The 13,465-nt window shown below is 60.0% G+C and overlaps 1 protein-coding gene across 7 annotated transcripts in view; it reads right to left on the bottom strand.

The window, feature by feature from the left end:
- Nucleotides 1–13,465, bottom strand: part of GATAD2B (GATA zinc finger domain containing 2B) — a 47,344-nt gene that overhangs the window by 24,495 nt on the left and 9,384 nt on the right. The window contains exon 1 of one of the 7 annotated variants that reach the window (XM_075445173.1): nucleotides 7,057–7,278. The exons of 2 other annotated variants lie outside the window; for them this stretch is intronic. The gene's annotated coding sequence lies outside the window, so the exon portion shown is untranslated. Of the gene's footprint in view, nucleotides 1–205; nucleotides 710–4,784; nucleotides 4,805–7,056; nucleotides 7,279–13,465 lie in introns of those variants that run through there. 4 more of the 7 variants (XM_075445176.1, XM_075445177.1, XM_075445175.1 and 1 more) reach the window with 4 other exon arrangements.

Genomic DNA, 13,465 nt, shown 5'->3' with positions numbered 1-13,465 from the left:
CCCCAGAGACTCTGGGTCCCCAAATCCGACGCTCTGGCAGCTGCCGAACGTCGCCGGCACCCCGCCGAGCTCCAAACCTCCCTGCCCACCCCAGCTCCAGCCGGTCCCCGCGCTCCCTCCCAGTTCGTAAGCGCCAGAGCTCCCCTCCCCGCAGCCCCTCCAGCCGGAACCACGCGCTCCCAGCGGCACCGCTCTCCAGGCTCACCTTCATTTCTGGCTCACGAGGTCCCCGTGGCCGTGGACGAGACCGCGTGTGGACAGGTGAGCGCGTCGGAGCGCAGCGCCCGTCGGTGCCGACGCTGCCTCCAGCAAGGCGGTCGTTACCTTCAGCTCCTCGGCACCTTCCGTTCGCTTCAGGCGGTTTCACTTCTCCGGCGCTGGCAAGACAGGTTTGCCGTTCCCAGACAAACAAAGCAGCAGCCCCATTTTCCATTTATATTTGATACAGCACCCACAAGGAAAATAAAAAAAAAAACCACCCAACACAACTATTTTCAAAGCTGGAACAAGGGAGTTGGGCCAAAAAAATGAATATTCTACTGGAGAAGCAGGTCTGTCTGGGGACTAGATACAGCCGGCTCGGCACGCGTGGCCTGCGCAGGCGAATACCCTCCCGGCTCTGCCTGCCGGCAGCGGCACCGCACAGCCGGAACCGGGCAGATCCAGAAGTTCATCTCGGCCCGCGTTTATTCAGGGAAGCCCCGGGAGGTTGCAGCCCCTTCCCTGAGTTTCCTTCAGGGCTCCTCCGCGGCGTTAACCCACACTTTTGTCTTCCCCGACTCCTACGCGACCAACCGCACCGTCCAGCCGCTGCTTCCCAGCCTCACGCCCTCCAGAACTAATTGATGGGTTGCAATTAACAGGCTGACAAGACAGCGACGCGGGAAGGCAATGCCAGATGCCGACCATCCGAGCCGCCCGCCCCCGACCCAGCAGCACCCAGCGGGAACAGCCGTACGGAAGACTCCCGCCGACGCTCAGCAGGACTCCGCGGACCCAAGAGGGAGGCTGCGGGCGCAGAAGAATCAGCAATCCTCCACTTGCTGCCTCTGGATGCGACCCAGAGCGGGAGGGGCAACCCACGCGTCTGCTCACGCGCCGGACTCCGAGCGAGGCGCCGGAGGTCGAGGCCGCCGCGCCAGCAGCCACCGCACCGCTGCCGGAGGCTTCCGCCAGCTCCCGGCCGGGGCTCGCCGGCTGCCCGCGCTCCCGGCAGCGTCACCCGCACCGAGCGTGGGTCAGCCGAGACGGGACAGGACGCGCCGGCCGGCAAGAGCAAAGGCTGCTCTCCTCCTCCGCTCCGGACTCTCTGCGCTAGGGATCTCTGATCCGCCGTGAGGGACCTCTGATCTGCCACGAGGGATCTCTGATCCCCAAAAGGGACCTCTGATCCACCAAGAGGTATCTCTGATCCACCACAAGGGATCTGTGATCCACTGTGAGGGACCTCTGATCCACCGCGAGGGATCTCTGATAGCCACGAAGGATCTCTGATCCCCAAAAGGGATCTCTGATCCACCACGAAGGACCTCTGATCCAACACGAGGGACCTCTGATCCGCCACGAGGGATCTCTGATCCACCACGAGGGATCTCTGATCCCCAAAAGGGATCTCTGATCCACCACGAAGGACCTCTGATCCACCACGAGGGATCTCTGATCTGCTGCGAGGGATCTCTGATCCCCAAAAGGGATCTCTGATCCCCACGAGCGACCTCTGATCCACCACGAGGGATCTCTGATCCCCACAAGGGATCTCTGATCCACCACGATGGATCTCTGATCCACCACGAGGGATCTCTGATCCCCACGAGGGACCTCTGATCCACCACGAGGGATCTCTGATCCCCACGAGGGACCTCTGATCCACCACGAGGGATCTCTGATCCCCACGAGGGACCTCTGATCCACCACGAGGGACCTCTGATCCCCACGAGGGACCTCTGATCCACCGCGAGGGATCTCTGATCCACCACGAGGGATCTCTGATCCCCACGAGGGGTCTCTGATCCACCGCGAGGGATCTCTGATCCCCGCGAGGGGTCTCTGATCCGCTGCGAGGGATCTCTGATCCCCACGAGGGATCTCTGATCCCCATGAGGGACCTCTGATCCGCCTTCCCTAAGCACCAGTCGGGGCTAAAACCCCTTGCAGGTGCTCCCAAACCCTCCCGGCACTCCCACTCCGCCTCCCCGCGAAGCTGTTTGCACTGGCCACCGTCACAGGCATCCGAGACAAGACGGACCCTCCAGCAGATCTCCTCTGCCATTTCTTAAAAGGAGAATCTTCCCCCGGGCACGTGGTTCCAGTGACACAAGGTCTCCCCAGTCCCACCCCGCCCAGTAACAACCAGTTTCCTCACTCCTCTCAGCTCCAGCAGCAGACGGAGTTACTACGAGCAGCGCCGCCGCACAGAGGCAGCCGACAGCGCTGGCAGAGCCGAGGCGGCCACCTGGGCTCCTGAGGGAACGCGAAAGGAAAACGCACGGACAAACCGGACCTGGCGCCCGCTCCGCTCCTCGCAAAGCCGCTCGTCTGCCGCCGCGGCGCAGGGCGAGGAGACGCCGCGCTCCGCGGGCCACGCGGCACCTCCGGGTACCGGCGCGCGGAGCCGAGGGACGTGCTCCGCGTGCAGATCACACCTCCGTTCCTGCTCTTGTGTCTTCGCTGCCCAGGTGAGACATCACGTCCGTAACCCTGCCCGTGCCCGCCGCGACGCAGCTTCGGGGCAGCGCCGGCGGCCACCAGCCAGCCCGCAGCAGCGCAGGAGGCAGCACCGGCCCGGCGGGTCCTGCTGGGAGGACCAAGCACCGGAAGCAAATCTTCCAGCCCTTGCGTGGTTCGCGGCGCTCGGCAGCTCGCTGGAGCCTGCTGGGACGCTCAGCGCTCGCAGCGAGGAGGAGACCGGCGGCGGGGAAGTTGCTCGGGGTAGTTCACGTCCAGAGATCACCCGGACAGAAAGCCCGGCTGTCGCTGACGGTGCAGCACCGACCGCGCTCCACGCCACAGCACGGCCACGCGGCGGCCAGGCACCGCCGACGCTGAGCGATAGCGCGCGCGTGGCTACCTCCCGCACGCGTGTCTGGGCCTACAGGAGGGAAAATCCTCCCCGTGACAAGCAGGTCCTGGACCAGAGCCCTGCGGAGAAGGCTGCACGGCAAGGGGACGGTGCAGAGTCTGGGTGGGGAAGAGCGGTGAAGGAGAAGCGCCAGCACCGTCCACCAAGAAGCGAGAACCGAGCGCAGACGGACAGGCACCTGCAGCAGCTCCAGGAGCCCAGAAGCATCCCAGACCCTCCGAGAAGGGCCATCTTCCCGACAGGGTGGTTTCCACTCAGCGGAAGTCCATCCACGGGCACGGCCCACCACCGCCTAACGACGCTCCAGCAGCAGAGCAGGATGCTTCTGCTGCCGGCCCGACAGGGAACGAGAGCTGCACAGAAACATCTCCAACGCCACACGGTCCAGGCGGGCAGAGCATCTCCTGCACCCCACACGGGCAAGAGGAGTTTCCAGTCGCCGTCATCAACTAGACGGACACCATCCTTCAGCCGCCGACACCCGGCCAGTAACACCAGCCACCAGTAAAGCCCAGCCGAGTATTTTTTATCCTTCCAAGCAAACCCTAAGCATCCAGGGAAGCTGCTGGTGGCTGAGCCGCTCTTCCACCTCCCCGGAGCCAGGTGGAATCCCCATCTGCAGGGCTGTGTCCAGTTCTGGGCTCCCCAGTTCAAGAAAGATGAGGAGCTACTGGAGAGAGTCCAGCGCAGGGCTACGAGGATGAGGAGGGCACTGGAGCATCTCTGCTACGAGGAGAGGCTGAGGGAGCTGGGCTTGTTCAGCCTGGAGAAGAGAAGGCTGAGAGGGGACCTTCGAAATGCCTCTAAATATCTGCAGGGGGGGGGTCAGGAGGACAGGCCCAGACTCTTTCCAGTGGTGCCCAGCGACAGGACAAGGGGCAACGGGCACAAACTGGAGCAGAGGAAGCTCCAGCTGAACCCGAGGAAGAACTTCTTCCCTCTGAGGGTGCTGGAGCCCTGGCCCAGGCTGCCCAGGGAGGCTGTGGAGTCTCCTTCTTTGGAGATATTCCAGCCCCCCTGGCCGCGGTGCTGTGCCCCCTGCTCTGGGTGACCCTGCTTGGGCAGGGGGTTGGGCTGGGTGACCCACAGAGGGCCCTGCCAGCCCCGACCATGCTGTATGTGATTGTGTGTGTGAAATCCACAGCTCAGCGCTGCTTCCAGCTTCAGCCTTCACTGCACACCAGCCTTCACCCCAGCAGGAACAGGCCCCACCGGGACGAGAGATTCAGAAGCGATGCGGGTACCCCCAGCTGACCCCCCCAAAATAAAACCCGAGGGACAGCCAGCACCTTCACGCACAACTCGGAAACGTTTGGGGCTGCGTTCGTTCAAAAAAGCGAAGGGGTTGGATCGCCAGAACCAACGCGTTTGTAACACCCAGGGGCGCCGGGAAGAGACCGGGCATCTCGGGCACCCGCACCAGCGCCCGGCATCCAACCCCCGACATCCCCACGTCACCCGTAACGCTGGCAGGCACCCAACGCCCGGCCGGCGTGCCCATCTCCCCGCGCCGCCGCCGCGTTGGAGCCAAGGCGCTCCGCGCAGTCCTGCCACCATCTTGGTCCCTCCAAACCACAGGAACCGCGCCGCGCCGTGATTTATGTATTAAAAACTACGACGGTGGCGGAATAAAAGCTGTTTCAAGCCCTGTTCTGCTGGGCTCGGGGAGCAGAAATGGCGTTTACAGGCGCGAGGTCCGACTCACCTGGCCGTGCTCCGCTCCCACTGCTCAAAAGCCACTTTTGCTCCCCCGAATCGCACGATTCCCCTCGCACGCCTAAAAACACGCCGAGCCCGGAGGCAAACCGCGGCGTCCGCACGGTTTGGCCCCTCGTCCGGAGCCCGCCGGCGCCGCGGGATGGGATCGGGTGTCTAGGGGCTGCCGACAGCCCGGCACATGCCCCGCTCCGACGTCTTCGCTTCCATCTAGGCTGAACACAAACCCACATCTACGTCGTAAAACGCATTTCGACACAGCACACACAAAATGGCTGGCTCCCAAGACGAGCATTTCCATACAATACTATAAAAAGGATAATAACCTAAAAAGGTAATTATGACTTAACGGCTCGGCAGTCTGAAGAGAGATCGGCAAGAACACTGATGCGAAGCGGAAACCTCCCCCCCCTGCTATCGAATAAAAACGCGATGCTCTCTGAATCCCGACGCTGCGGATTGTAAGTTGTCAAGAAATCCTACGCTGGGCTTGGGTTATTGTGCGAGCCGCGACGAGAAATCCTACGCTACAGCCCTGTGGAGGAATTTTTACGCAGGTACGAAAGAAAATATGTAGGGCCCGTCGTGGCGGTTTTATCACGAGCAGAACGTGCACGAGGCTTTAAAGAAACACACAGCCCGAAACACAGCCTTCACAAAGAGAAAAGAGCCGGCAGAGTCTTTAAAGAAATGCAGCGAGCGTAAACGGAGCGTCATTCATAAACCGGGGGGTTCAGCGAGGCTGCACCCTGCCACCCCGATGCACCAGGGGGGAATTAAAAACCCTAAGACAAAGAGAATGTTTCAGAAGACAAACCGTGAGGCTAGTTTTCGCCAGGATCGGGGAGCTGTCTCTCGGTTGCAGCAGACCATAAATTCTTACAGTCGTTTCGGCGCAAACTCGTTCAACAGTTCTGCCGCTTCCCCTCGCCATCGCCAGCTCCGAGCGACGGGAGACACCGCTCCCCCCCTCCGCCTTTCCCCGGCCAACGCGAGCCCCGTCCAGACAGCGAATTCATGAACCAACGGAGGAAATATTTGTCCGTGATTCTGAACGCGCCCTGGTCAGCGCAGACACATCGCAGCGTCCCCATCGACGCCGTTCTGCCGGCTCTAACGCCCGGGGCTGCGGCGGAGGGGACGCACGGCTCCTCAAACGCAGCCCTGGCCCCCCCAGACCCCGAACTGCCGCTGCCCGGCTCCGGCAGCCCCGGGCTGAGTTCTGCAGGGTATGAACCTAATGGGGGGGGGGGCAGAAAATGTGCCACTTTCCTTCCCTCCCCTCCCAAGTTTGCATTTTTAGCAAAATCAGTTGGTTCGAGGGAGGTAATCACGGCTGCCGAGTCCAGCGCCGCGGCCCTTGCACCTTACCCCGTCAAATCACCTTCAGGTTGTGGCAGATGGGGAGAGGGGAAAGGGAAAAAAAGCTGCTTTTTGCACCTCAAATTGGGGGGGGGGGGATATAAAACCCCTCCTCCTGCTTCCCGGGGAGATCTGGCTGCGATCGCAGACTTTGGGGAAAGCCGGCCCTGGAAAAGCCTCCCCAGCCTCGAGGAACCGGTCAGCGAGGAAAAAAATCACAGAAGGCGGCTGGGAGGAAAGGAGCGGGGGGCCAGGGCGCGCTGGGCTCCATCCTGCGCCGCTCTCCTCGCCAGCCCATCCGTCAGGCTGCGCGAGCCGGGGATGACGCAGGCTCCCTTATATAATGCGCCGCGATTTCCTCGACTGCGGGCCCGGCCTTTGTGCGCGCCGCACGCTCCTGCGCGCCGGCCGCCAGCCCCGCGCGCCCGTCAGCCGCCGGCCGGTGCCGCGGCGGGGCTGGGGTGCCATCATCATCATCGTCATCATCAATTAAAGGGAGGGTGGGATGCTGGTACATCAAACCCTCAGCACTACAGGCGCAAGAAAAAAAAATGATTATTCTTTTTTTAAATACCCCAAATCAGGCGTCCCTTGCAGCGGCGGAGCGGGGAGGGTCGGATTGAGCAATTCCGGCAGAAGAGCGACGGTAGGAGCCTGGAGAGTGGTGGGGATGTGGCGGGGGGGGGGAAGGGGGAAGGGAACCACTCCAACAGCAAATACAAGCAACAGTGCTACTTTTCTCCTTAAAATATTCTGTAAAGACATTACATTTAGCTGCCAAACTCATGTTAAAAAAGAAAAAAAAAAAGAGAAAAAGCAGATCCGATAACCCATAAAGAGCCTTTTGTCTGTTAAAAAATGAAATGAAATAAAAAGAGGACAGTCTAAAGAATACTTACAGGTACAATATTCCTGCTGCCTCCTCTAGTTGTCAAGAAAATTAGGGAGAAAAGCAGGGGGGAGAGGAGAGCCGGGGAGCGGGGCCGGCGGAGCGGGAAGGGGGGAGAGGAGGGCGAGGAAGAGCCAAGGTTTTTTGACGAGGAGCCCTCTCGGCAGAGCATGGGCGGCCCCGCGTGCCATCCCCCTCCAGGGACCTGCAGCAGCCCTGTCTCCGAGCGGGCACTTCCCTGCCAATCATGCGCCGTACTGTTATATTAAACAAAAGAAAAGGGGGATGCTTACTTTTACCCATGATGCCTCGCGGGGCAGGGAAAAAGAGAGGAAAAAAAAAAAAAAAGAGAGAGAGAGAGAGAGAAAAAAAAAAACCAGTTGCAGCCGGTTTGTAACCTCAGGACATGGAATTATCTCTTAATTTTTTTTTTTTATTATTTTTTTTAATTTTTTTTTTTTTTTTTTCAAGTGGGTTGCGGTGGAAGAGGCAGTTGGCTGCCGCCCCCTCCCTCCCGCCCGCCCTCCCTCCCTCCCCCGGCCGCCAGCAGCCCCTGGCCCCCCGCCAAACTTTGTCTTCATTCATGAGAGCTCCTTTCCTCTGATGGTATTTTAACCGCTTCGCTCCCGCAAAACACAACGGCCGGGGCCCTCGACGCTCTGCGCACCGAGCCGGGCGCACGCGGGGCTTCGCTCCCCTCATTCCACCCCAAAAAAAAATACCCCCGTGCCCCGAGCTGTCGGAGCATCGCCGCCGTCGCCCGGCTCGTGGCACGCCGGTCGCTGGGTGTCGGAGCATCGCCACCATCGCCCGGCTCGTGGCACGCCGGTCGCTGGGTGTCGGAGCATCGCCGCCATGACCCAGCTCATGGCACGCCGGTCCCTGGGTGTCGGAGCATCGCCGCCGTCACCCAGCTCATGGCACGCCGGTCGCTGGGTGTCGGAGCATCGCCGCCGTCGCCAGGCTCATGGCACGCCGGTCCCGGCGCGGACGCCGAGGGATGGCACGAGGCTGGGCCGGCGGCACGGGCGCCTGCGTCCCTGCTCCGCTGGGACAGCGGCCACCGGTTTCCAACATCCCGATGGAGACGCCGGCCGCGGGTTTGGCATCTCATCCTCCCTCCTTCGTCAGAGAGGAAGACTCGGCAGGGTCGTGGCTGGCGGCGCAGGCACCGGGGAGCGGACTCGGCAGAGAGCGGCTCTGCCAAACCCCAGGCCCGGCCGTTTCACCCAAAGACCACCGATTCCCGCGGCCCCTCGCCCGGCGGCACCAGCGCGGGGCCCTGCGGCCAAGGGAGGGACGCCCGAGACGGAAGCAAGCGACCGACGATGACAGGCGGGAGGAAGGCGCAGTGAGGGTGACGGGGACGAGCTTGGGCCTCGTTAAGGGATTAACGAGCATTTTGAGCATCCAGCACACCCAGCAGCTCCTCCAGGACAGAAGCCATTCGCATTTGTCTCGGTCCAGCTCCGCTAGCCTCTCAGCTTTTTATACAATCGGGATTATCAAATTCGGTTTCTGGACACTGAAAGCAGAAATAAAACCGATATCGCCCGGTCTGCGCGAGCCGGAACGGAGGAGCGGCGAGCCGGAGAGCCCGACGCGCAGCGACGCTGGGCGACCGCCACGCACCCTGCCCCGAGGGCGACCGAGGCCTCGCCAGAAACCGGCTAAAAGGCTCAGAGCAGAATTTTTTTGGACGACCGTCTCCTTTTCCCAAGGCATCTCCAACACCTCTGACCGTTTGTTATTTATACCTCCAACCCACTTTACCATTTAAAGCTCCGAGCCAAAGGGAGCCGCGGGCCTCCCCGCACCTCACCCTTTGTCGGGACTGGTCTGGTCTAAGCCCTCCCCACCAGGAGCGGGTTCCAGCGTTTTCCAGAGCCGGCGAACAGCCGGATCACCCCAAAACCCAGCACAGGCCCGGCTCTGCCAAGCAGGGAGGGGGAATCGGCACCTCCGCGGTTCAGCTGAGAACAGTTGGTGGGACCGGGCGGCGGCGAGGACTGACGCAACGGGAACCTGCCATTTTGGGTTGCAAATCACAAAATGGTGCTAATCAAAGGTTAACAAGCGCGCGGGCGTCGATTCGGAGAGGCTCCCCGCGTGTCATCAGTGCTAGCACCGCGCTTCACTCAGCTGTGGGGCAAGCAGAAGGGACCAACGCACAAACTGCGTCTTTTCCAAGGCAGCGCACCCGGGTTTCGCTGGTTTTACACGCCGAGAGCCTTATCAAATCATCTGCTAAAAATAAAGCTCTTACACAGCGCACAAATAACCGTGTAATCGGTAACACCCGGTGCCGATCACGTCTTTCCTCACCCCACGGGCTGCAGAGGAGCCGGTAATTAAGCGGAGTTTCAATGCCACTCCAAGCACTGGTACTACCCGAGTTCGCCTTTATTAGATAAAACGGAACAATTTCGTTTACAAAGGGGGAAATAACTAATTAGGCTTTAATTACATGGTAGTTACTATAGATTTATAAACTAATGAGGGGGTGGTTTGGGCCCCAGTAAGACTTGTTTCCAGGCTTCGTCCACTGCAAACGCGCAGAGCGAGCGGCAGCTCACAGGAGGCTGCAGAGGAACCGCAGGGTAACAAAATGCTGATTTTTCAGAGAAAGCCCAAGCGCATCAGGGCTGAGAAGTCTTCAGAAACGCCGAGGTTCTGCTTGAAGAAATGGTGTGGTCTGGGGTCTCTGGGGGAAAAAGGTGGCATCCCGTTAGGAAACCTCTCCTCCACGCGGCGCGAAGAAGCCGCGGTTGGTGGTCATCGCCGGTGGGAAGGGCCCCTCCACGCAGCGACGGGCAAGCGCGGCTTCTCCCAGCGAGCAACCACTCGTCTGTCACGGTTCTGCTCAATCCGGGGACAACACCTACACAGCGACACCTGGGAAGAGCTTCTCCAATGGCACCCTGGGGTGCATGAGGAGGAGTGTGGGCAGCAGGGCGAGGGAGGTTCTCCTCCCCCTCTGCTCTGCCCTGGGGAGGCCCCATCTGCAGTGCTGGGTCCAGTGCTGGGCTCCCCAGTTCAAGAAAGACGAGGAGCTACTGGAGAGAGTCCAGCGGAGGGCTACGAGGATGAGGAGGGGACTGGAGCATCTCTGCTACGAGGAGAGGCTGAGGGAGCTGAGCTTGTTCAGCCTGGAGAAGAGAAGGCTGAGAGGGGACCTTAGAAATGCCTCTAAATATCTGCAGGGTGGAGGTCAGGAGGCCGGGGCCAGACTCTTTCCAGTGGTGCCCAGCGACAGGACAAGGGGCAACGGGCACAAACTGGAGCAGAGGAAGCTCCAGCTGAACCCGAGGAAGAACTTCTTCCCTCTGAGGGTGACGGAGCCCTGGCCCAGGCCGCCCAGGGAGGCTGTGGAGTCTCCTTCTCTGGAGATATTCCAACCCCCTGGCCGCGGTGCTGTGCAGCTCTGGGTGACCCTGCTTGGGCAGGGGTTGGGCTGGGTGACCCACAGAGGTCCCTGCCAACCCCGAACATTCTGTGATTCTGTGATTCTCAAGTCCAGCTGGGGCCGGAGGCAGCGTCTCGCCAACATCCCGGCACCGGTTTTCCTTTCCCTCCGCGGGCTGCCCTTACCTTTAACACAACGCTGCTTGGCTCCCATTACCCACAAAGCTGACCCTCTCCTCATTTAAAACCCCGAACCGAGGCGGTTTGGCTGACCCAACACTCACGCCTACGCACCATGTCCTCGGCCGGGAGTCTTCGCAGCCAAAACTCGGTTCCCCAGCCCCGGGTGCAGGTGCAGCCCCAGCCTCTGCACTGGTGCTCGCTCGTGTTCACCTCCCCGTACGCCGCAGCGGGACTCTGCCCAGCCCTGCAGCTCCTCCTTTCTTCACCACAGCTTGGAGAAGCATCAGCGGGTCTCAAGGAGGACACTGCGCTACCTCAGACGGTGCCCTCGAGGGAAACCTCCATCCTACCCTTCCTTATCTCGCCTCCTCACCGACATCAGCCCACCACGGCAGAAAGGCTCTTTGGCGTTTTCCTCTGTCCTCAGCCGTTTCCATTCTCTGATTTTTCGGACCGTTTCAGGCTTTTTCCATACTCCCCGTCTTCCTCCAGACCTTTCATCCTTGTTTCAAGGCGTGTGGAGATTCGGCAGGGAATAAACTGCTTCCAACAAATCCGGGGCGGCTGAAGATGCCTCACATCTCTCCTCCTGCCCTGTCCTTCATCCCGCTGTGGCAAGGCTTCTGAGAGATCTTTACGGCCAGGACGGGGAAAGGTATTGGTAAAACATCACTGGACTGTTCATTTAATTGAATTTTAGGGTCCTTTCATAAGGACCCATCCTCTGGGTGCTTCTGTTTCCAGTATGAAAAGGCCTTTGACGAAGTCTGCGAAAGTGCTAACAATAGCTGCTTTTATGCGGCTCTGCTTCCCGAACCCAGCCCATTATCTGCAGGTGATGCATCGCGGAGAAACCTCTCCCCACGCCCCTCGCTCTGCCGGGCCATTAGCCCACCGGTCCCCAGCTTCTCTTCGTTTACGCTTCTACAGCGATTCCTCGGTATCACCCGCAAAGGACGGGGGGCAAGGGTCTCGCGGGGGGCAAACCTTCAAGCCTTCCCAGGCGCCAAACCAGGACGGTAAGAAAGAGGCGGCCGACCCGGGTGCGACTGCCTGTCGTTAATTTATCGGGACGAAGTATTTGGAAAGTTTGAATTGTAAAGGTGCTCGTTAAAGGACTAACGTAACGTGGTGCCTCAGTAACCGCAGGGCAAGGTGTAGCCCGTGATCCGACCACCACGCACCGGCCCAGGCGGCAACGACGGTGCCACCACCCCAAAATACGCCATGAAACTGGGCAACGCTCCCGACACCGGCGACACGCGAGGACCCCATGGCATGTAACGGCGCGGGAGAAGGGTGCCAGAGACGAAGAGCAGAGGGTGGGTCTGAGGGGACAGGCTGGCCACGAGGCCGAGCCCAGAGGACTCCCAACGCCCAGCGTGACGGAGGCAGGAAGGCTCCCTGCACACACCGACCCGTTGTACGAAGGGACGCCAAGCAGCAAGCTCACGATCCGAGGAGCGGTAAACGTCACGATAGTCATTGGGGAGGAGAAAAAGATTTAATTACACCGCTTCTACTGCATTTTCAATTCAGCCAGAACGAATCATCCAAGGACAGACAGCTGTTGGTGGTGTAACTATCAGAATAAAGTCAGCAATTCAACGCAGCAACGTCCCCGTGTTGCGGAAGGATGGGGACACGGGCAGCAGCACCCCTCAGCGTCGCCTAAACCCTGCGCTGAATCTCCAGGCAGAACCGAAGGACTAAAGCACAGGTCAGGATACAGACCTGCATCTGCCCTGCTGTTAGCTCAAATCAACACATCTAAGAACAATAAATCTCTCCTAATCGGTTTTCTGGGGGGAAAAAAATAGCTGGTCCTGTGGAGTGTGACTGCTCACCGCTGTGCCAGGGAGCACCGGAAAGCCTGCGAGGCAGCAGGACCCGAGCGGGACAGCGCTGGGTCCTGGGAGTGGGAACAGGCTGGGGCTCACCAGGACCCATCTCTCCCCTCGTTGCTCACTCCCCACTTGCGCCGTCCTTTGGTTACAAATCTGTCACCCCAGCTGCCTCTTCTCCTCCGAAACAGAGGGATCCAGGACCAGATCCCCCTCCTCTTCACGTTTTCTGGACTTTCTTTCCTTCCTCCTCACTAGCTAATAGCAAGCAGATGATTGTCATAATCATAACACAGCTTCAGACCAACAAGTACTCTGAAAACCATTTTGGTAAAACTGGAAGATGATTACATGAGGGAAGGTTGGGGGTTGGGGTTTTTTTCAAATTTACCATTCAGTGCTACTTTAGGGCCCGCTCATCTCAAGGCCAAGGAATTGGTTCACAAGGTTTCACCAGCAAACTCACATGAAGCAGAACAACGCCGACCAGGAAAAGACCGCCAGCCCATTCCCAGCTCTTTCCTTTTCTCCAGGGGGGTCACAGCCAGCAGAACCCCACTAAAGTTCAGCCCAGGTCTGGGGTTAACTCCTCTGAAATCACAGAATCACAGAATGGTTGGGGTTGGAAGGCACGTCTGTGGGTCCCCCAGCCCAGCCCCCTGCCCAAGCAGGGTCACCCAGAGCAGGCTGCACAGCACCGCGGCCAGGGGGGTTGGAATATCTCCAGAGAAGGAGACTCCACAGCCTCCCTGGGCAGCCTGGGCCAGGGCTCCGTCACCCTCAGACAGAAGAAGTTCTTCCTCGGGTTCAGCTGGACCTTCCTCTGCTCCAGTTTGTGCCCGTTGCCCCTTGTCCTGTCGCTGGGCACCACTGGAAAGAGCCTGGCCCCATCCTCCTGACACCCACCCTGCAGATATTTGTAAAGCATTTATTAGGTCCCCTCTCAGCCTTCTCTTCTCCAGGCTGAACAAGCCCAGCTCCCTCAGC

Source organism: Opisthocomus hoazin, chromosome 30, assembly GCF_030867145.1.
Source record: "Opisthocomus hoazin isolate bOpiHoa1 chromosome 30, bOpiHoa1.hap1, whole genome shotgun sequence".
Taxonomy (NCBI): Eukaryota; Metazoa; Chordata; class Aves; order Opisthocomiformes; family Opisthocomidae; genus Opisthocomus; species Opisthocomus hoazin.
Note: the sequence above shows the minus strand (reverse complement) of the source record. Positions and strands in the feature narration are given on the sequence as shown.